At 44.5% G+C, this 24,298-nt stretch overlaps 1 pseudogene; it reads left to right on the top strand.

Annotated features, from left to right (window-relative positions):
* On the top strand, positions 1-22,580 carry LOC138918373 (thrombospondin type-1 domain-containing protein 1-like; annotated as a pseudogene).
* Positions 22,581-24,298: the final 1,718 nt, after the last annotated feature.

Below are 24,298 nucleotides of genomic sequence, written 5' to 3'. Positions count from 1 at the left end.
GGGGCTGCGGGAACCCGGCGCTGCTGTCCAGGGCGCGCAGTCCTCGGACGCGGGATGCTCGACGCCCTGCCTCGCGGCCCCTGAGGCCTCCTTCCTGCCACCCTTCTCGTCGCCTCGCTCGCCCCGGCCCGGGCTGCTGCGCCCACCAGTCCCGAGAGGTAAGAAGAGCCTTCCGCGATCCGGCGGGCGCTGCTGAGCCGCGAGGGCTCCCGGTGGCTCCGCCGGGGCCCGGCAGTGCGCCCGGATCCGGCCGCCCCTTCCCTCCCCGCAGCCTGAAAGCACAGGTGGACACTCCCGTTCCCTGGACGCTCCCGGTCCCCTGCCTTCGCTTCTTAGTGCTCAGCCTCTGCCGCCGAGGAACGCGCTTGGAAAAGTGTGCCTCTCCGCATCTTGGAGTCCCGGCTTTAACGCGAGCGCGGCTCTCCCCTGGCGCAGGTGTGGCCGAGGGGCTGAGGCTGACGGTAGCGGGGTGTTGAGTCCCAGTTGGGATGCTAAGCGTTTTAGAACAAGTTTGGGTCTTTCTAAAAAGAAATCCTCTCTGAGATACAAGCATTTCAGAACAGTCCTCATTTTAAGAGGGCTTTGTGCTGGCGACGCGGGCAGGGCTGGATTTCCAAGTATGAACTTGACTTGCGGGCCTTTGGAAAGCTGAGTGGAGGTGGGGAGCGCCCAGCTTCTAGGGAAGCTGCGTCCAGCCCGGGGGACCAGGGTAGAGCCGATCGAATATATAAATAAAGCCTGTTTACAGGAGCTGCTTTGGAATTAGGGATTTCCTCCTAATAAATATTATTATTAGATATATACACACACGAGCGTGTGCGTGGTTGTCAGAAGGGTCAAAAATCACTTTGCTTATTTTTATTTTCCCTTTTATTTGGTAAGTCATTGGTCCCATGGACTTTAGCGTAATTTATTTTCTTTTTCGGCAGCTATGAAGACCCTGTAGGGGTTTCTCTTAGCTGGTTTCAGCAAAAACATGGGATCTGAGCTTGGCATGATGCTGTTAGCCATTGAGAATATTCACAACAGATACATTTAAAATTTGTCTGTAAACGTTTTTGTATGTGAATGCTATATAGAAGTATCTTAAAATGTGTATGAAATACACCTAAGTTCTTCTTTTCTCAAAATGATTCTCAAGCCAAACATAAGTAGCCAGTAGTGTATTGGGAACACGTTGGAAGAAAAGCAAGCAAGGTGTAAAAAAAGGAAAATTAAAGAAGCATGCTATCTTCTTTAAAAAGTGTAGTGCTTTTTATCCAGCCTTCCATTCCATTCTGGGGTGTTCTGTTGATATCTTCAAATTAATGGTTGAGCTGGTAAAAATTGAGCATTTATTTTCAAAAGTGAGAACATTTTTAAAAACATCCTTATTATGATTTTCAGGTAGGCTGGTGTATTTTGTAATTCCATTTCCATTCAGCTCTAAATGTAGATTATCACACAATTCTGTGTTTTACTGGTCATTTTCAAAGAAGGAAAATGTGTTATAATTGCAAAATCAGTTGTGATTAGGAGCTTCTTTAAGAAATGATTGTCACGGGGAAGCAAGCAATTTGGGAGAAGCAAGTTCAACTTTTGGGAGCTACAGATCACTTGCTCCTCCTTTCTTTTTTTTTTTTTATCTTTTTTTTTTCTGCTTTTTCTCCCCAAGTCTCCCCAGTACATGGTTGTATATTTAGTTGTGGGTCCTTCTAGTTGTGGCATGTGGGACGCCGCCTCAGCATGGCCTGACGAGTGGTGCCATGTCCTCGCCCAGGATCCGAACCAGAGAAACCCTGGGCCGCTGAAGCAGAGCTCGAAAACTTAACCACTCAGCCACAGGGCCAGCCTTGCTCCTCCTTTCTTTGGTTACTGAGGATCAGTGACTTAAAGGAAGTGTTTAAAGTGCCCTCAGCACCCACACTTGCCCAGGAGATCCAATGATGCTCACCTGCTGTCTTTGGCCAAGTTTCCCATCCCCGCTCAAGGAAAAGATTAGGTCCAATCTATGCTTAATTCCAGCAAAACTGAATTTCCCTTTTTTTGTTTGGGAGGGGAGGGAGCTCTAATCATCTGCATAATTACACTTCAAATCTCTGCTTCCCTTTGAGGAAGTCCAGTATTTCCTCTGTTCAGCTAATTTCTACTGAAAGGAACCTCCTGGGCCAGCCCTGTGGTGCAACGGTTAAATTCCCACATTCTGCTTCAGCGGCCTGGGGTTCGAGGGCCCAGAGCCCAGGTGTGGACCTACGCAGCACTTGCTAAGCCATGCTGTGGCAGGCGTCCCACATATAAAATAGAGGAAGATGGTGGCAGCTGATGTTAGCTCAGGGCTAATCTTCCTCAAAAGGAAAAAAAAAGCTCGTGCAGACACACCAGTTCTCTTTCCATTGAATTTTTTATTATTTCCATCAATTCTTTACATTCCATTAATTTCTGTCTTATCTAAAGGGATGTAACATACATATATTGGAATATAATATGCTTAGTAAAAATATATTAGCTGTGCATAATGGGAATGTAAACATTAAGAAAATATACATTTGGTTATGTTTAGTAGCCCATAGTTTACTAGACTTTGGTATGACAAAAGTGGCACTTAAATGCCCTACATCTTATTCTATCACCTAATAGTCTGTTTATATCAAAGTGCCTCCTTCCACAAGTCATTGTGAACCACAGGCCATCAGGGTCTTTCCTGCCCTCCTAGGTGCTTTGGGAAGATTGCCGCATGAAATCGTCTGTCTCCTGACGGATACCAGCAGCGGCAAGTATTGGAAGACTGACAGAAGATGATAATTGTTATTTGTGTTTTCTCTTTACAGTGCCCTAAACAAGGGACTCAGGGTCACAGGGAGTTCTCATTTAATTGTAATACCCTGGGTATCTTTTCTAAAGGTCTGATAGTTTTGATGGAGCTCCTAGGCATTAAGAAATGAAGCAATCCTACTAACACACCAATTGTGTAAGAGAGACAGTGTTGGTAAGCCCATTTGTGGAAGCAAGGCAGGTCTACACAGTGCAATGAAACTTTGGCAAAAATTTAGTATATTAATCATTGTGAAATGACTAGCAGATGTATCATTTAGATTGGCTATTGGCTTTGATGAAATTAAGCAAATAATAGCAAACTCTCCATGTAAGGATGTGCTATAAAGAGAAAGACTTTCTGTTTCGCAAAGACAATCTTGGTGTTGGGCATACCTGAATGTTCTTAACAGGTGAGCTATCACGGAACAAAAGGGACATGCAGAATTACAGATCATTTCCCCGGGAAAAATTAGTGTCCTCCTTATTTTGTTTTCAGTATCAACTAGGAAATTTGACTTCTTAGAATGGTTTTGTCATTTCATGATTACTATTTTATGAATCACATTGAACAGAGCCATGCGTTTTTTGAGGTTCTGGTTTCAGGTGTTTTTGAAAAAAAAATTCACAATTTGGATGCGAGAAAGGACATGAGGAGACCAAAGACCTGGGATTTTGCTGATCAGAATGAAACAAATGTTGAAAGACTTTTCAAATCTCTTGTTGGTGGTGCTCTGCGACTGCGGTGAGTATTGTGAGCATACTTAATGCTATAGGTGTCAACAAAGAAACATCAGTGTGAGGTTTAGAAATGCATTGATGTCGACCCTGTGTGGAGGAGGCAAGGCAGGGTCTCCAGTGCGGTACCTTTTAGACTGTGACCCTTGCAACCCTGGGTTCTCTTAAGGGACTGCATTTTTGCCTCAAAAAATAGAGCTCATTTCTCAGTTGTCTGCAACTACTGAACCGATAGATTCAACAATGTAATACTCTCTTCTTTTGATGATTTCCAAATAGTTCATAGCAGTTCGTCTAAGCAGTTGATGGTATGAGAGTGGAAATTGTTTTCAAATTGATGAAGAAATTATGATTCAAGAGACAGAGCATCCTGGCTCGTGTCACATCAGTGGCATATCCACTTCATTAGACCAGAGTGTATATTGTTCATTGTGTCCGGGGAATCTCCTTCCCTAGTCTTTTCTTCTTAAGAAGTTTAGTTAAACAAGAAGATGCTTGATTTACTGAAAACCAATCTGGGATTCATTTCTTTTAGAATCGTTGATCCCTACTTAAAAACAGATTGTTCTATGTGTAACAGCCTCGTACAAAAAATTATAAAAGTATCCCTGGTTTTGAAATGGTAAATAAAGACATCAAAGTCTTCTATTTAAATAAAATCTGCTAGGATGTTTGTCATTGTTGAGATCAAAATATCTCACTGGAATGTAAAAATAAAAGTTGAGTGAGTGTAAAATAGAGCAGAACATAGAAGTTGAGTGCACAAGCTACTGAGGGAAAAGGAGATATTTTCATAGAGCTGGATTTTTTCCCTTCTTCTCTATCAATATCACTTGATGTTGATTAAATATGTCGCTACCAGTTAGTTTTTTTTAAAAAAAAGTGCTTATATTGAGACATGAGTTACTTTAAATACAATAAAGGAATGGAGAGAGAAGAAATGAGAGAATAGAGAACACTATACAATCATGCACTCCATAACGAGGTTTCAGTCAACAATGGACCACATATACGACAGCGTTCCTGTAAGGTTAGTACTATATAGCCTAGTGTGTGGGAAGCCATGCCATCTAGGTTTGTGTAAGTACACTCTATGATGTTCACACAATGATGAAATCGCCTAACACATTTCTCAGAACATATCCCCACTGTTAAGCGAGTCGTGACTGTACTGTAGTAGTCAGGATATGATACAACCAAACTGTAGTTTTCCAAATGAGAATGTATTCTTCTTTGTAAAAACAAAGGTTTTAGAGTAAAGTAGCAAGTTCTCTCTTTGCCACTGCTGGTACCCATCAACTGTATCTTTTTTCTCCATTTCCAAGTGAGCACGTGTGTCTCTTTCTTTAGCTGGCTGCCCATCAAATCAGAATCTGATCTGCCTCATTGCCAATCTCTGTCCTTGACAGTAGGCTTTCATTAGTTAGCTAAGGGGTGTATGCCTCTTGATCTTAAAATGCATCTCAGAACCATCCTGCCCCATCAGATTCAAATTAATCTGACCTGTGTTCTCAGTCTTAGTGAGTCATCTCCACCCAAAGGGGAGTATCCCTCAACCTCTGTACTAAGTGAAAAAAAAGAGCTTTATCATATTACGGTTTCCAAGCAAGTGGTGATCAAGCATTCAGGTCTGTCCAAGTTTTATGTATTTTATTTCACCTCATCTTAAATAAGAAATGGGTAAAATGCTGAACTAATTAAAAAAAAACAAACCCAAACCTTTATGTGCCCATATATTCATGTGCTGATTCTAACAATCATTGATTGAATACATGTAAGGTATATTTAAAGATTACCAACCCAAACAACACATTGAGTCTTTTGGACATATAGGATGTGTATGTTATTATTATTAATATATTGTATTATATTATGTATACATATTAAGACTAATAAATTCATACATATGTTGTTTTTCAACCAAAAGGATGCTGCAGCCCCTTAAGTCTAGAATTATTTCTTACCGCAGCCATGGGCCAGCTGATTATTACTTTGCCAAATTCTGTCTCCTTTGATATGTATTTGGATAAGATTCAAAATAGAAACAAGGATTCTTGTGTGTCTGTTTTTTCCACCCTCTACTTCAGCTGCTCAGATAGGTCTTTTTTAAGAAGGTATGATTGATCCTAACTGAGTGATACTTGTGGGCTAGTAGTCATCTCTTCTCTCTAGGCCAATAGGACTTACTGTAATGTCCTTAAAATTGCCAAGGGCAAGCCAGGCTACTTCATAAATGGTCACTCTACCCCTTGGATGATCCTTGGAGAATAGTGTCAACATTTCTTATTCCTTTAAACACTTCTGCCTCATACAAACCAAGGGCACCGGTTCCTTTACTGGTGAAAATGCCCAAGTACTTGTCTTGAATATCAGAAAATAATAACTTTGAAGTATATTTGGGATCTTACATTTTAAATAGTCTAGAGCAGTTTATATTATATCATTTAAACCAAGCTTTCTTTCACTTCACTGTAAATCCATTTTCCCCAAATACTTAAACACCAGAATTTGATTACAGTGAGAAAAGTGAGGTGTTGGATTTTTATGTTGAGAGTCGTTACTCTTGCACTGTAGATTTTCATTGCAAATATATTACATTATTCAGTGTTGTGAGTTCAGAGTATTTATCGCTGATTAGTTACTTTAAACATAACCATGAAAGATGAAATGTAGGAACAAGCCCCTTTAGAATGGGAGCAGCACAGTGCCCAGCTCCCAGGATAAGCACTCGGCATCATTTTACATCATCCTTGGCTCAGTTCAGACTTCTCTTGTGTCTAAAATGCTGTTTTCTTCAATGGCACCAATAGTCCTGCTCAAAACACCTTTTTAAAGCCCTTTCTGACCATTTCATTTCAGTTCTTGGAGAAGCTGAATACCTCCTCTTGGGAGAGCCAGGCCATGTAGCGCTAAGCAACCACACGGTGTCTGTGGATTTCCATTATTTCGATGGTGCTAATGGGATGCTGAGGAATGTATCTGTCCTGTCGTTGGAGGCTGACACCAACCAGACTGTTACCACCAAGTACCTTCTGACCAACCAGTCCCAGGGGACGCTCGAGTTTGAGTGCTTCTACTTCAAAGAGGCTGGCAACTACTGGTTCACGATGACTCCGGAAGCAGCAGACAACAGCACTCCCGTCCCCTCGTGGGAGAAAAGTGCCTTTCCCAAGGTGGAATGGCCTGTCTTTCACGTTGACTTAAATAGGACATCCAAGGCAGCAGAAGGTACCTTCCAGGTGGGCCTTTTTACCAATCAGCCACTGTGCCCGTTCCCTGTGGACAAGCCCAACATCTTGGTGGATGTCATCTTCACCAACAGTCTTCCCGAGGCAAGAAAGAGTCAGGGACAGCCACTGGAGATAAGAACTAGCAAGAGGACAGAACTCTCTCAAGGCCAATGGGTTGAGTTTGGCTGTGCACCTGTGGGGCCTGAAGCCTATGTCACTGTGGTGCTGAAGCTGCTTGGCCGAGACTCGGTCATTACCTCCACAGGACCCATTGACCTGGCCCAGAAATTTGGATACAAACTAGTGATGGTGCCGGAACTCACATGTGAGTCTGGGGTGGAGGTGATGGTGCTGCCCCCACCATGCATCTTTGTCCAAGGAGTGGTCGCCATCTTCAAGGAAGCCCCCAGACGCCCTGGGGAAGCGACCATTCGACTGGCTGAAAACAGCCTGAACTTGGGAGAGAACAGTATTCAACTGCACTTTGTTTGACATGGGGAGGAATAAGTACTGTTTTGACTTTGGTGTTTCCAGCAGAAGCCATTTTTCCACAAAGGAGAAGGAGTGCATGCTAATTCAGAGAAATATAGGTTGGTATTGAGATTTAAAAAAAATTTTTTAAATCAAATTGATGCCTTCATGCAATCAAAATTATGATTTTGAATTTAAGTGAACTTAATTTTCTATGAACTATATCATAATTTTTATGGTTTACTCCTCATAATGTCCCAAACGGCATTATCATCCTTATATAAAAAGTCAAGAGTCCCGATAAACAGACCTGGCTGGCCACTCATGTAACCTCTCTAGGTCTCGGTTTCCCCATCAGTAAAGTGGACATAGTAAGAGTATCTACCTCTGAGAGTTGTGAGAATTGAATGAAGGAAATGGATACAGTTCTTAGCATAGTGCCTGGCATATAGGAAGCACCAATAAACATTAGCTATTATTACGTTATATTTTAAAAATTATATTATTATGTCACATGGCAAATCCATGGCAGGTACGATCAGAATTCAAAGCTAAATCCCAAATCGTGTTTAGTAACTTCTGTCTTCCTTCAGCTGAGTACATCTCCTTCCTTAGAGGAAGGAAGTCTGTTTAGTGAGATTACAGGGCAAGATTTTTAAACTTCTTCAAATTCTGGATTCTTTGGGTAATGCCCTAGCTAATCACAGGAAAGGGGGTTATCACTATCCCCTCCACCCCGCATGTTCCTCTGCCTTTCTTTCCCTTTTGCTGGGTGCAGGCCTGGTCTTGGCAAGAGGCTAATCTGGCAGAGATTACCTGGGTCACTTACATATGCTCTTACTTTCATCCCTACTGAGCCTGTGCCCCCTCATGGCCCAAACCTGGGCCATCTTTGTAACTCCAAGTGTATTTTGCTCCAAATTCACCCACATTCTCTTTTTAGAAGACGTCCCCTTCCTTTGACTCTGTCCCCGCCCACTGGCCACTTCCCTGCTTGCACTTACCTCTCTATCTGGCCTAGATTCTGTGGCCCATCCCTTTAATCACTTTCCTACTAATACCGTAAACTCCTCTGCCCTGTTGTTCTTCCGTTGCACCTGCCAGGCCACACCCCAGCTCTGCATGGATGCAGCAATCTGCCAGCCGCCCACTGTACCCAAGCTGGACGAGAAGGTCACACCCAAGCACACTGGGGCCAGTGTGGGTGGGTCATGCCTCTCCTCTCCGCTGGGTTCACCGTGCCACCCAGTAAGGCGCCCTGGTCGGCTCTGCTCCCGTTCCCCACCACAGCTCGTTTAGACCTCCTGCTTTCTCTTTGGACCTCACCTACTCCCTGGCTAACTCTCAGAGCTGACTTTGCCTCTGACCACACAGAGTAGCTGGAAGCCACCAGGTGTGAGCTCCCTCGCCCTCCCACTGAAATCTCTGTCGGCCTACAGGCATCGTCCCATCCTCTCCCCCTTCTTTGCTGTCACCGGAGGAGAGGTGTCATTCCTCCGGTACAAGGTCAACCCTCCCCTCCACTGTGGATCCCAGCCTCTCCGCTCATTTCAGGAAACTTGTGTTAATCGTTATCCTCTCTCTCTCCTGTCTTTAACTGTCCCTCTTTACTGGCTCATTCCCATCAACTTTGAGATGTACTTAATTTTCTTATCTAAAAACAAAACAGACCCAGCCCCTCAACCCCTGGTTCTCCAACAATTAAGACCCTCTTTCTCTCTTCCTTTTATAGTCCAGGTTCTTGAAAAGGTTGCCTACACTTTGGGGTTCATTTCTTCACTTCACATTCACTTTTCAACCCACTCGAAACCCACACCCCTCCCTTGAAAATGGTGTCACTAAAGCAGCCAGCAGACGACTTCCAGGTCTCCAAATCTGGGGGTGCTTTTCAGTCCTCCGTATCTTCATTGACCTTGATTCCGTGACCTCATACTCACCTTGTTTACCTCCTACCTCCGTGGCTGTCTCCTTTGCCTGCCAGTTCCACCACCTCCTCTCATCCCTTCAGTGTTGGACTTCTGCATTGTTTTACTCCTCACACACTTCCTAAGTGATTACTGTCCTGGCCAACGACTCCAGATTGGCGCCTCTCCCCTGCATCCAAGAGCTGCTGAATAGCTGTCACCCCTCAGATGGCTCCCAGGCACCTCAAAAGCAATGTACCTGGAATTGGATTCATCATCTTACCCCCAATCTTGCTCCTCAGTGCTGGACTCCACCTCCCATCTCATTGTTCAAACCAGAAACCCAGGCGTCTTCCTCTTCTCCTTCAGCTCCTATGAATAATAAATCACTAAGTCCTATGGATTTTTGTCCCCTTGGGGCCTGAAGATAGTGTGTAAATAACGATTTACAGCAAATATATAATAGATGTTGCCAAAAATGATTATTTATGATTTTCATTTATCCTATTTAGTGTGAATGTTTATATTTTTCTCTGCAGAAATGTTAATGCGTTTGGTTATGGGATGCTGCCTGAGATCCCGCTAGGGGAGTGTTAGTAATATACAGCACAGGCACTGTAATAACTTGAAAAAATCGAAATTGAGAAATTCTAAATTCTGAACACATCTGCCCCAAGAGTTTCAGATAGGGAGTATGGACCCTGTATCTCAAGGCCAAAAATATATATATTTGAGTTGAGAATTATTATTGATAGAGGGTATAAATTCATATTCACATATTTTTATTTTTTTACTTATTTTTTGACAAAAATTGTACATATTTAATACATAGTTTTCTTGATATTTTAACATTTTTGGCCGTCTTTTTGTTTCTCCGAATAGATGATCTTGTTTTTCCTTCATAATGACTAAACAGGAGCTTTTTACCAAGAATAGGAGTGCTGTCACCCCTGTCATTTTGTTCTTATTTGTAGCTGTTTGCGATAATGGTTTTATCTTTAATCCTTTGCTGAAATCGGTTTAAGCCACTTGTCTACTTTGTGAGTTAGTTTACCTAAAACTAGAAAATATAATTTAAAAATCCCTGTAAGCAGACCCTTGGATGCTGTAATACTCGTCACTTCCATGAAAGTGAATGAACCAGTAAAACCCTTTCATTCAGTGCAGCTCCCCCTCTTCCTCTGGGATCCCTTTAGGACAGCTGACGTGCTGTATGTGACCATGTGACATGATAAAGCTAACATTTATATAGTGATTACTTTGCATGAGGCACTGGTCTCAGTGCTTTATGAATATTAACCCATTTAATCTTCATAGCAGCCCTATGAGTTAGGGCTGTCAATTTTATAGGTGCAGAAATGGAGGCACCGAAAGGTTAAGTAACTTGCACAAGGTCAATGGTGGTTAAGTGGCTAAACCACCACTGGTGGTTAGACTGGCTCGACAGTTTGCTTTTACCACTATTCTATGGTGCCTCCCATATAATCAGCTGTCCACCCATGTATTAAACAATATAAAGCTTTTAGATTAAAAAAAGTTCTAATATTTTCCTCCTTGTCTCACGGGTTCATCTTGTGCTGCCCACCCCCTTGAGCGACATATAACTCACTTTGGAGTCCACTGGCCAATATAGGTGAGCCTTGTTCTGTGACCAGAAAATCTGAGCTGCTTATCCAGGAGACTTTGCTCCTACTGCTGCTTGTAGCTACTCACTCATGTCAGTAGAATCTTCTTATAAGCATGTTTTGTTTAGTTACCTTAGTCTTTTGAGCGAAATGTCTTGCAGATGTGAATATTTCATAGGCTGCATTCCTTCAGATAGTCTTGGGGTGGAAACAATCTCCCTTCTCCTATTCCAGAAAAATTTTGCTCATTCAGAATTAATATCCTCTCGAGTGGCCTGAAAGGTATTTATCCTGGCAAACAGGTTTGTTATGGAGTGTGAACGCATGTGTGGACATCTAAACAGGACGAAACAGACAGCCTTCCATTCATAAAGTTAAGACTATTTGGAATATTGGTCATCTTGCTCTTCATTTCTAAAACATGAACTACAGTTATTTAATTACTTCCCATTTTGCCAAGTATTTCCCTCAAAGTTATTAGTAGAAATCTTCAGGGAACAGATAGAGTTACTTAAGGCATTTTTTTATTTGCCTGATTAAATTTTTCCATTGCTTTATTTTAATGTTTTCCTGTGTTTCTTATTTGATTAATTTGATCTGGAATAAAAAGACAAAACGTAGCTTAAATGTTTGCTTATTTTCACTGTTGATTATCATATAAGCTGTGATTTCACTTTCAAGGGCAAAGGACACAACATTTCAAAATGAGATTTTTGACATTAAGATTCAAGCTTTTATTAAAACTTTCATTTTTTTCTGGCACCTACTAATGAAATTTTTGTTTTCCGTTTGACAAATGACTTTCAGTATTTAAATAAATTACATTTATGTAAAGTAAAGGCAGAGTTAAGAAAGAATAACAGAAAGATTCTCAGCTTTTGTAATTCTCCCTTTTGTGGTCTTAAATATGAGCACAAGGGAAGGATAAACTATACATTGACTTAATTTTCAATTTAGATTTCACAGTAGTGGAATTCCTAGTAGATATTTGAAAAATAAATCATAATACTTTAACTTAGAGAGACTTTAATATGAGAGTCCCAAAGCTTTGCGAGCACTGGGGGCTTAGTGTCTGGACAGCTCTGAAGCTTGAGGACAAAGCTGGCTCATTGTTCTACCCTTTGAGAAGCTGCAGTGGGATCTGGGAGGCACAGAACCGATATTGTGTTCAGTTGGACCTCTGGATGGAACATAATTACCACACCTCAGTTGATGGGAGTCCAGGATACTGGTTTGTAATGCTCCCACTCTTGTGAAGATCCCAGAAACTTTTAATTGCTGTGAAGAACTCATATTCCATGAGTCACTCACTCCAAAGATTGCACCACTTGGCTCACCTGAGAATGTCTCTGCCCTCCACGTTCTCCTCATGTTTTCATAGTGCTTTATATACCTTTGACTGTGGTATGAGTTTTTTTTCCATAAAGGATGAAGAAGGGCTTTTATGCAGAGGTTGTTTTGGTGCCTAGTGTTGGCGTGACCTGATGGGTCTTGGGGCTGGATGGGTGCTGATAGAGTAGGCAATTAGGATTATTTTTTAAGAGGGGACTACTCAGTTATTCTATCTGGGAGTGGTTGCACCTATGCTTGGAAGAGAAGTTTGCATTTATCAAGCAATAATGACTGTTTGGGGAGTGTTTTTTATGTATTTTGAAGCTCTGGTCTTGTGAGGGTTGTTAAGTCTCCTCGCTGAATTGACCCTTTTATCTCTATGTATTGTCCCTCTTTATCCCTGGTAGTATTCCTTGTTCTGGCATCTACTTTGTCTGACGTTAATATAACCACTCCAGTTTTCTTTTGATTGATGTTCACAAGGTATAACTTCTTCCATCCTTTTACTTTTAACCTATTTATGTATTTGTATTTAAGGTATTTTCTTTAAACAGCATGTAGTTGGGTCATGCTTTTTTATCCAGTCTCACAATCTGTCTTTTAATTGGTGTCTTTAGATTATTTATATTTACTGTAATCATTGTATGGTTGGATTAAGATCTACCAGCTTTTTTTCTTTTTAAGATTTTATTTTTCCTTTTTCTCTCCAAAGCCCTCCGGTACATAGGTGCATATTTTAGTTGTGGGTCCTTCTAGTTGTGGCATGTGGGACCCCGCTTTAGCATGGCTTGATGAGCAGTGCCATGTCCATGCCCAGGATCCGAACCAGCGAAACCCTGGGCTGCCGCAGTGGAGCGTGCCAATTTAACCACTCGGCCACGGGGCCAGCCCCAAGATCTACCATATTGGTAGTTTTATATTTGTTCCATCTGTTCTTTGTTTCTTTTCCCCCTTTTTTCTGGCTTCTTTTGTATTAATTGAATATTTTTTATGGTTTACTTTAGACTGTTGGTTTATTGTTTCTACCTTAAAATGTTTTTTAGTGGTTGTCCTAGAATTTGCAATATTCATCTTTAATTGCTTTCAGTCTGCCTTCAAATAATGTTATATTGCTTCACATGTAGTGTAAGGGTCTTGTGACAGTACACTCCCAATTCATTCCTCCCATTCTCTGTGTGATTGTTGTCATACATTTTACTTTATATGCCCTATAAACACATAATACATTCCTGCTATTTGACAGTTACTTGTATAAGAGACTATCTGATATTGTCCCAGACCTCTTGTGTATTCTATTCTGTTTTGTTCACTCTTTTTCTTCCTTTTTGTGTTTCAGTTTTCGTGATTTCTATTGATCTGTATTCAGAGTCACTGCTTCTTTCCTCAGCTGTGTCGAGTCTCCTGGTGAGCCTCTGGAAGGCATTCTTCATCTCTGTTAGCACGCTATTCATTTCATTCCACTTGATTCTTTTAAGCTTATGAATCTTTGATGAAATTTTCCATCTGTTCATGCATCTTGCTCATGTTTTCCACTAAAGTCTTTAACATATTAATTATAGTTATTTTAACTTCTCTCTTTGATAGTTCCAATATCTGGGTCACATCTGAGTCTGGTTCTCTTGATTACTTTGTCTCTAGATGGTTTATGGTTTTTTTCTCGCTTCTTTGTGTATCTCACAATTTTTGTTTGAAAGCTGGACATCTTTTTTAGAATTGTAGACACCGACAGATAGTATTTATGCCTGGAAATGGGCATACCCTGTTTTTGCTAGGCCTTTAGTGTGGGGATTGGGTCAATGTGGTAAGGAATTGGGGCTGTTTGGGCTTTTGCTGTTGCTATGGCTACCTTCAGTGCATGACAGAGTTCAAAATTTTCTAATGTTACTTTGTGATTAGGGTAGGAGTTGGGTTGCCAGAGGGTTTTTCTCCATGCTTCTGTTGCACCCTCAGCTTTAGGCTTGAGCCTGTACATCAGAGAGGTTTTCCTGTCACTCTTGCCCCTGCCTCAGCAGTAGACTGTTGTTACTTGATACGTGGTAATTGCTGGCCTGGTGCAGCATGGGGGTCGGGCAATGGGTGTGGGAGAGCATCCTCTTGTTCCAGTTCAGCCTTAGTCTCAGGCAAGTGCTGTGCCCCAAAGTCTCAGTGATGGGGCCTTCCTGATGATCCTGCCCCTCCCCAGTGGTAGAAGCTCTCTCATAGTCTGGGCCCAGGATATTGTCTGCTCCTCCCTGGGGTGAAGGATTTTCTTCCTTCTCCATTCCGTAGTGGCACTGAGTTTCAACCAGTGCTCTTAGAGTTACAAGGTTTGCTGCCTTGTCCCCAGTGGTCGAGGCTTTTGTTGATAGAGCAGATGTGGAGGAGGGTCTGGGTGAGGTCTGTGTCTTTCCCACAGCGCTGCTCCTTCCCTGCTTGGGCTTCCATCACAAGGGAGGCTTTCTCTGCTCTCAGTCCTTGTGAGCATCTGCTGAGATCCGGGAAGAGCCTGCAAATGGGTACAAATTCCCCCTGCATATGTGGCTCCCAGGGGTCCTATATTCCCATGCTAGCCCATGCTAGGCCTCTAGCAGTTCATTACATTTTTAGATGACTTCTCACCAGCTTATATGAGGCCTGGTGTCTGCCCCAGGTAAGCAGTGTTTGCATCCTGTCTTTCCTTATATTCCAGGCTAGTTGGTGGCCCTGTGATCTTACCTCTGTGGGGTTCTAGGAAGGTTAGTGTTTTGTAGATTATATAGCCTTTCTTTGTGTTAAGGGTAGGAGCAACACTCTTTTCCAGCTTTTTCACATCTTTAGGAATGTTTTTATTTACTGACTTTTCAAGACCTGAGATTTGAGTTGGCTGCTTCATTTGGGTACAGTTAAAGTCTGATTCTCAAATGAACTAGCATTAAAAGCATGGCTAATGTCCTTGCAGAAACTTGGGGACTGTGGCAGCCGTGGAGCCAGTGTAGTGCCACATGTGGGGATGGTGTCAGAGAGCGTCGCCGCGTGTGCCTGACTTCCTTCCCCTCCAGACCTGGCTGCCCCGGAATGTCCTCGGAGACCTCCCTGTGTTCCCTGGAGGAGTGTGCTGGTAGGTATTCTGCCTTCAGGAGTCTCTCCTCAGAGCCTCCATCTGAGAGATTCTTGAACCCAAGCTGCCTGAAAGTCACCAGTCTGAGTTCGGGGGTGGACTCATTAACGTTCTGTTATTGCTGTTGGCTGTACTAACCCTGTATTCCTTAGTGTGTCTATGACTGGGAGTAACTGGCCAGTGGGATGACAGGGCATTTACCACTGTGGAAGATCAGGAAATGACACGGAAATCTATCTAACTTAAAACTTCAGATATATTAAATAATTTTTAAAAATACAAAAATGGGTGGGATGATCATTTCTTCCCAAGAGTTTTTTTGTTTTGTTACTTCTCCCCACCAAAACTGTGGGAAAATATTCAAAAGGTTTTCTTCTCCTTATCATCCCAGAGAAGCCCTAGGGGACCACACAGATGGTTATTTGTCAGAACGAGGCAAGACAGCTTGTCTTGTCCCTTGAATGGCTCTACATGTGTTCCATACCACCCCTACCCAGGAGAAGGTGGGGAGATTTCTTCTTTCCTTCACCTGGAGACTGACTTTTCCTTAATCGTCTAAGCATCTTGAAGGTACACACTGGTAGATGCTCAATAAGTGATGTGAATGGTCCATAGATGTGATGCTCACATGACTTAGTTAGCTGCATCCCATTCATTTGGCATAGGTTATAGTAATAAAGGCTCCTTGCTCGTCCCACACACCATCCCACCTTCTGATATACAATCAGCCCTCCACTTAGTTGGCTGGCCTTTGCTCTGGTCCCAACTCTCAGATAAAGTCATTCTGTCAAGTCCTGCCTTCTTCCACTGTCCAGTTCCAGGTTAAAAAACCATCCCTAGTTCCTTTTCCCTTTGGGATAGGGAGAAGTTAGGTGTTTTTCTGTGTTTGGCTCTCAACACAACTTTTGGCTAAGGAGCACCTTTTAGCCAAAACCACAGGCATCTGGCTACATCTTGGCCAGTGTCCCGACCTGTGGCCTTAGAAAATCATTGTTGCTATCTCGTCTTTGCAGCCAATACTGTAGGCTTTGTTCTCTTTATTCTAGCATCCTGAGGATATTCTCACTTCCGTGTTTTCCTATTACAGCCTCAGGCCCAGGCTCTTCTCCTAGCCCTCACCCTGCCCCTCTTCTTTCATAAGCCCTGGGCCCCACCCTGAATTGTTCTTTCTCCAGTTGTGTCTCATGCTGTTGTCTAAGGCTCTCTTCTCTGTCTGCTCTTTTCAAGTCCTCTTCACTTTCCACAGCTCCTTCCTTGTGTATAACTTCCTCCACATATGCCTGCTCCTCTCAATTCTGGGAGAACAGAATCGGGTTAAGATATTCCATGTAGAGTTCCATAATACTAAGATGAACTTAAAATTAATTGCCACTGGCTTCTACTGCACCCTTGGAAGTGACAGCAGTGTCAACCATTTATTGACCATCTGCTATGTGCCAGCACTTTAAATACATTAGCTCACTTACAGCTCACAATAATTCTATAAGGTAAGGATTATTATGTTGGGCTCAAATCTTGAGAGCTTGCTGCCTGCCAGGCATTTTTCTAAGTGCCTTGAACATATGAAGTAGGTACATCATGATCTCCACATACAGATGAGGACTCGGTGGCCCAGAGAGGGTAAGTGACCTGCCCGAGACCATAAAGCTAGAAAGCAGGGACCTAGATATGACACCTATCTACTAAGCTACCTATCTTGAATAATTGCCTTAATATACAAGCCAGTCTAGCTTTCTAGAAGCACCAACAGCCTGGAATTTGCAATCATTTTTAGGATATGTGGTATTATTTCATGTTCTGGCATCTCAACTCTTTAATTCCAGGTGGGAACTAGAAATTTGTACATTCTAAATTAGTGAAAAGGGTAAGTGCTACAGGTACCCTACTTCTACTCTAAGTGGTCCTCAGTTAAATGCTTACATTGGTAAAAATGGTCATTTCTTCCAAGTGTTCTCTTTTTCCTATTCAACCTATTTTCCGCTCTTTGGAAATCTAAAGATCTGTCTGCAGGCCGCTTAGCATCAGGAAATCTCCATCACTTTTGGTGAAGGGGGAAAGGCTAGATGAGGCAGAGATGGGCGAGGTCCGCAGCTTTTGGGCTTTCCTCCAGCCATAGTTTTGCAGGGAACCAGCCAGAGTCAGAGATGACAGCTAAGTAAGGGGTTCCATAATGTACCGGAGCAATGCTGCTACCCACTGACCTAAGCAGCCACTGCAGATGGAAGAAGTGATGAGTCAGCAATCAAGTCTGTCATCATTCAACTATTTTCACTTGGTTGAGAGTTTAGAGTTTTGTTTGGCTTTGAAAGGATATTTTTGTGCCAAAGTCTGAGGGTAGTTCTGTATTAATTTGGTCCGTCTTGTTCAATACAAGAGTGGGAGGATCCAATAGCCCTTGTACCCACGTTCTGTCTGGTGGGATATTGATCATTTTGCGGTTACCTTTTTAATAATGAATCAATTAATTAATCTAACATTTATTGAGTATCAACTATGTGCAAGTTACTGTGACTGGGTTGGGACTATATGGATAAGACATGTCCCTGTCTGGAAGGGGCTTATGATATAGTAGCTCAGCAGACATATAAACAGGCACAATACACAGTACAATAGAGAGCCTACAATGATGAAGGTATCCACAGCTTGCTATGGATGCTTACAGGGGTGATAACGTATGCTGGGAACACCTCCGCTCTTGGAGGAGGTGATAATTGAACTGAAGTTTGAAAGCTGAGTAGGTGTCACCAGGTGAAATAGGTGAGAAGGGAAATTTTAGCAAAGGGAGCAATGGAGGAAAGCATGGAAGAAAGTGGCACATTAAGAGACCCAGAGGATGGAAAATGGTTTCATGTGGCTAGAGGATAGTGTGTCAGGAGGGAGTGGTAAAAACGAGGCTGGACAGGTAGGCAGGAGACAGATTCTGAGGGGCTGTGAAGGTTTGGACCTATATTCTAGAGAGATCTCTCGGCTGTAGTGTGGAATATAAATCAGAAGGGGTAGGGGTGGCAGCAGCAAGGCCTGTTAAGAGTTCTTCACTAACCCAGGTAAGAAATGAAGCACTGGCAATGGGGATGCAGAGGAGAGAGGGATTCCAAGACTCTGATGTGGTGAGTGATGGAGAGGGAAGCATCAGGGATGAAACCCAGGATTCTGGTACTGGCAACTGCATGGACAGCAGGGCCATGCCGTTGAGATTGGACATATCGTACTGGGGGGTTCTGGGGGGAGGATGATGAGTCTTGGGCATGTGGAGGTGAAGGTGTCTGGGATGCTGATGGAGAGAGCAGAGCTATTGCAGCCAGGATGAGATCTAGATCTCCCTGGCTCCAAAGTTCATGTTCTTCTCTCCAGTTAGTTAAGTGAATGTTATCATTGAAACCAAGAAGAGAAAAACTCACAGGAAGTGTCAAGACAGTAACCAGTGCTGCAGCAGTCAAGGAATATCAGGACAGAGCGCCTTTGCATTTGTCGTTTGGCTATTAGATCATTAATGACCTCGACAGGACCCGTTTCATTGGAATCCTGGGGACAGGTTGCAGGAGCCAGAGGCGACGATGTGGAAGCAGTAAGTCAGCAAATGTGGACTCCTCTTTCTGTAAGCTTGGCTAGGAATACCAGGAGCAAGATACAGCTATGGCAGTAGTGAGAGGGTTCTAGAAAGGTCTTTACAAAGTGAGAAGAGCTTGAGCATGTTTCTGTGGAGCTGCACAAAGGAGAAGCTGGAGATAATTGGTACCAAGGGACGATCCCCCTGGAGAAGGGTGGCCTAGAGAGTACTGGGCGGACTTGCTTTATAAGAAGAGACTTCTCCCACTAATTCCATAGAGAAAGAGGTAAGTAGAGATGTGCCTGCTGCTAAGTTTATGGGGGAGGAGAGGATGGCAGAAGAAGTTGGGAATGTACTTGCCTGATGGTGTCTATTTTTGTGACCTAGCAGACTGCCAAGGAAGGGGATTAGGTGGGGGCGTGAGGAAAGTGGTGAAACTTTGAGGCAGTTTTATTGGAATGGAAGATGGAAGAGAGAATTGCTTAGGGAGCCATGGACGGAGTTATGGGCAGCCGAGGTTGGGCGCTGTCAGTGCGTAGAGGCACTGGCCTGCATGGGTGCATTATTTTCTCCACCAGAGCTCAGGGCCTGGGTGCAGCAGCTGAGAATCTGCTGGGATTCCCACACCCACATTCCTGGATTTATCTAGGGATGGACTTTTGCTGCAGAGCAGGGAAAGGGCTATAGCTCAGTATTAGTGGCCAGAGAGTTGAGGTTTTGGCAGGAGAATGGTTTAAGTGATGGATCATGGGTGTAGGGAGAGAAGTGAGGCCAGGAGGTGGCTGGCAGATTGGGAGAAAATGCAAGGGTTGGGGAATCTGAAGTTGCAGTGAGGTTGAATACCCAGTGTAGTAATCATGAGTGAAGGAGAGGGGAGGATACAGCCAGAAAGTGGGCTGTGAAGTTCAAGATTTCAGAAGAGGAGCAGCTGCAGACAACGGAAAGGTATGACATGTTGGATGGACACTGAAGCACTGGGACTCAAGTAGGACTCAAGTACTAGTGACTGATGGCTGCCACGAGGTTGGCAGATAACAGAGTTGAAGGAGGAGTCGGGGGGCAGTTTGGGTGGATGGCACGGGCATCAAAAGAGTAGAAGTTTTATACAGAGGTGAAAGAGTTGGTTGAAAATGGCAGTCAGGAATGAGGAGACAGGATACACCCTACTTCTGGCCCTGTTTGCTTATAAAGTATGTGTCACAGCTTCCACCCAAGAGGGTGGGCAGGGGGAAGCTGTGTCCTGCAGGATATTCCGTCTTCAGGTAAGGCAAGGAGGCAAAGGGAGTGTTTGGTGGAGAGATTCCGGATGTTGAGGAGGTTGGTTACCACAGGGTACAGTAGAAAGGAGAGGGGAGAGTGGGAGAGTGTGGGTCTAGCAGATGACGCAGAGAGCTGGTGGTGATAAGAGAGTAGGCAAGAAGAGAGAGGACAGGTGACTGGAAGGGCTTGAATGGAGGACAGTGACCACGGAGGAAAGGGAGATGAGGCCTGGTGGCATTAGGTGGTCTCAGGTTCCCAGGTGTTTCGGTGGCAGTACAGCCTGAGGCCCCGCTGGCCTCTGAGCCTTGCTGAAACATTTTGATGACTGTGGGACAAACCAGTTTGAGAGAGCAGAGAAGAAGAGGAAAACTCAAGGCCACATGGAAGGGAGGAAGGGAAGTGGACAGCTGAAAATAGAGGAATGAGAAAGCAGAGGCTTCAACATTTACGAAAGACAGTTCCTGGGTATTAGAAGGGAGGAATGAATTCTGTTGTATTACCGAAGATCTTCTTTCACCTATCAATTTCTCTCGAGATGTGCAAATTTAGGTACAACCTACCTAAATTATTTTGCATTTCAAGTTTTATACTTGGTAGGAATTTTCCAACGTGCATCTCAAAGGTACATTTAACTACAGATATCCCATGTTTACATCATTGTAAGCAAAAACCTGGATTTTACCTTGAAACTTTCCTCATGCTACTTCTTTGTGAAAAATGTGAGACAAGTGTCAGCAGGAGCCCCCGAGTCCAGGAATCACCTTAATTGTGGCTTATCTGGTCACCTCACTTACATGGGTCTCTGTTTCTTAGTTTGGCTTAAGCTGCCAGCAGAGATGCAGATGTAGGACCAGAAATCTTTGTCCTTAGAAAAGCCTCTCAGAGACCTGAAAACCACCAGAGAAAACACTACTAGAGAATACATTTGTTCTTGCCTTTTTTGTAGCTTTCCGGCCATCCAGCCCGTCTCCTCTTCAGCCGCAGGGCCCGGTGAAGTCCAACAACATCGTGACGGTCACTGGGATTTCGCTGTGCTTGTTCATCATCGTGGCCACCGTCCTCATCACGCTGTGGAGGAAGTTCGGCCGCCCCCCCAAGTGCAGCACCCCCGCTCGGCACAACTCCCTCCACTCGCCCAGCTTCCGGAAGAACTCAGATGAGGAGAACATCTGCGAGCTGAGCGAGCAGCGCGGGAGCTTCTCGGATGGGGGTGACGGGCCTGTGGGGGGCCCGGGGGACATGGGCATCCCTCTGACCTACAGGCGCAGCGTGCCGGCCACTCCCGAGGACGACGCTTCCGGCAGTGACAGCTTCCAGTCCAACGCGCAGAAGATAATCCCACCGCTGTTCAGCTACCGCCTTGCCCAGCAGCAGCTGAAGGAGATGAAAAAGAAAGGCCTGACAGAAACCACCAAGGTGTACCACGTGTCTCAGAGCCCCCTGACAGACACGGCCATCGACGCCGCCGCCGCCGCCGTCGCCCTCTTAGACTTGGAGAACCCGGAAGAAGCTGCCGCAAACAAGTTCAGGATCAAATCCCCGTTTCTGGACCAGCCCGCGGTCAGCGCCGGGGAGAGGCCTCCCTCCAGGCTGGATGTCGGGGTCTCGCAGGCCACTTGTGCCGTGAGCCCCAGCCAGACCGTGATCCGCAAATCCCAGATGAGGCACGTGGGCAGCAGAGGGGGGCTGTCGGAGCGGAGCCACCCCAGGAGTTCCCACTTCCGGAGGACAGCCAGTTTCCACGAGACCAAGCAGGCGCGGCCCTTCAGGGAGAGGAGCATGTCCACCCTGACCCCACGGCAGGACCCCGCCTACAGTTCTAGGACGCGGACCTGGGACCAGGCAGAAGACAGGTTCAGGCCTCAGAGTCGGGGTGCTGCCGCGCTTCCTGAGAAACTGGACCATTTCCAAGGGGCAGGTGGAACCGCTGGTCCACTAAGCCCCCTCCCTAAATCCTACACCTTGGGGCAGCCCACCAGGAAGCCAGACCTAGGGGATCGTCAGGCGGGATTGGTGGCAGGAGGCGAGAGAACAGAGCCTCACAGAGCTCGGCGGGGACCGTCCCCCAGTCACAGGAGTGTCTCAAGGAAGCAGCCCTCCCCCACTGCCCCCAAAGATAGCTACCAGAGGGTCAGTCCTCTGAGCCCTTCTCAATGTCGGAAAGACAAGTGCCAGAGCTTCCCGGTGCACCCCGAGTTCGCCTTCTACGACAATACACCATTCGGCCTCACTGAAGCCGAGCAGAGGATGCTGGACCTCCCGGGATATTTTGGGTCAAATGAAGAGGATGAAACCACAAGTACTCTTAGCGTGGAGAAGCTGGTCATCTCGACCAAGAGTCAGCCTGAGACTTGACACAACTGGGGTCCTTTGCTCAGGTTGTGGTACCAGCTGCTCACATTGTTGTGCGGACTGTTTTGTATAACTGTTTGTGCAGGAGGACAGAATGTGGGGAGGAAGTAACTCACACAGACCAGCATGTGTGTGTGCACCTGTGTTTGAATTTATAAGGAAGAAGTTATTCATCCTGAACCTTTCCCTTTGTAATCCTATTTCTATTGGTTTATTCCTAATAACAATGATAATAAAATTTAAACAAGAGTGAAATAGGGCTTGGTGTCTCATGTGGATATGAAAGATGACAAGATGTGACTTGTGAGGATGAAATGCTTTGAAAAGTTCATTTGCCAATTCCAACCTGAAACAGAAATCTGGGAGTCTCAACTATAAAAGGGCTGGAACAAAGCAAACTTGCTAATACAACCCTGAATGGTAATTTATTAAGTTGTAAATGCATAAGAATTTGACTCCTACAGGGGCAGTATCGAACCAGTTTCATATTTGGCTGATGAAGTCACTTATGACTACCATGCACTTAGGAATGGTGATACCACAAGATATCCTAGAAGAACTTTCAGGCCAGAGTTTGGTGATATCTTACTGTTTTTTATGCAAGGAAGAGCCCTGGTATGTGACACAAAATTATGTGAGTTAACTCTGCTTTGGGGAAATCACATGAGAAGCTGATTTTTCAGGTAGTGAGTCAAATGAAGACCTATCCATCCATCCATCATTGTTTTGAGCAAAAAAGTAGACAGTTTTGAAAGCAAGGTGTTGTCTTCTGAGAAAGCACCAACTGCAGTGGGTAGTGGGTGTTGGCCAGGACACTGCCTGACATCAAGATGCTGACTTTGTGTTCCTGGACCAAATTGGCAGCAGGGACCCCAGGGGGTGCCATTCTGAAACTGGTGTGTGTATGTTTCTAAAGATAACTTTATCATGTTACTCAGAATGTGCTTAAATTAATCTCGGGTATATGGGAAGCAGCCAGCCCGGTGATCTAGTGGTTAAGATTCAGCGCTCTCACCCTGCAGTCTGGGGTTCGTTTCCAGGTCAGGGAACCACGCCACTTGTCTGTCAGTTATCTTACTGTGGCAGCTGCATGTTGCTGGGATGCTGAAAGCTATGCCGCCGGTTTTCAAACACCAGCAGGGTCACCCATGGTGGACAGGTTTCAGCAGAGCTTCCAGACTAAGACAGACTAGGAAGAAGGACCTGGCCAGTCGCTTCTGAAAAAAGTTGATTGTGAAAGCCCTGTGAAGGGCAGTGGAGCATTGTCAAATACAGAGCTGGAAGGTGAAAGGATGGAGCCAATAAAGACTGGGTAGGCTCACTAGGAGTCAGAGTCGACTCCACAGCACACTCAGAAAAAAATGTGGAAAGTAGGTAGACTGGATTATGATTTTACAGGTTAAGCTTTTTTAATTGGAAGAAAGAGGTAAAGAGGGAAATAGAGAAAAGAAGTCTTTTAGAAATTTAGAACCACTTTTGTTTTCTGATTCAACCTCCCGACCACATTATACAGGTGAAGAATTTGAGGCTCAGGGAGGGGAATTAGCCCTGAGGGGTTGGATGGACGTGCACTCATGTTTTTATCCTAAATGCCTACCTCTTTGCACTCTGCTATCACAGCCTTTGCAAGTCTTCTCTAACAGCAGAAACTTCAGGAGAAAGCAGGCCGTTTTTGCAATAAGAGGGCTTAGAGAGATGCCTTTACTAGATTTTCGCAAAGGAAGGAAGCTTTCTGCTGCTTGATGTTAGGACTGGTCGTCCAGCTTGCTTTGTTTGGAAGTCAGGCCTAAACAAAAGAACCCGAAGGTGGGGCTCCTCCGTTGGAAGTCTGTCACCAGTACCAAGTGGGCACGCTGCAATCTGTGTGCTTCCTTTCTGCCCTTGAACCTCACGCCTTATCTGCATGCACTGGAGTAGCTGCACTTTTCTTCTTGTTCACCATCACCCCTCTAGCGACCACACCCTCCCTGCCT

The sequence above is a fragment of the Equus caballus genome, chromosome 17 (assembly GCF_041296265.1).
Source record: "Equus caballus isolate H_3958 breed thoroughbred chromosome 17, TB-T2T, whole genome shotgun sequence".
Classification (NCBI taxonomy): Eukaryota; Metazoa; Chordata; class Mammalia; order Perissodactyla; family Equidae; genus Equus; species Equus caballus.
Note: the sequence above shows the minus strand (reverse complement) of the source record. Positions and strands in the feature narration are given on the sequence as shown.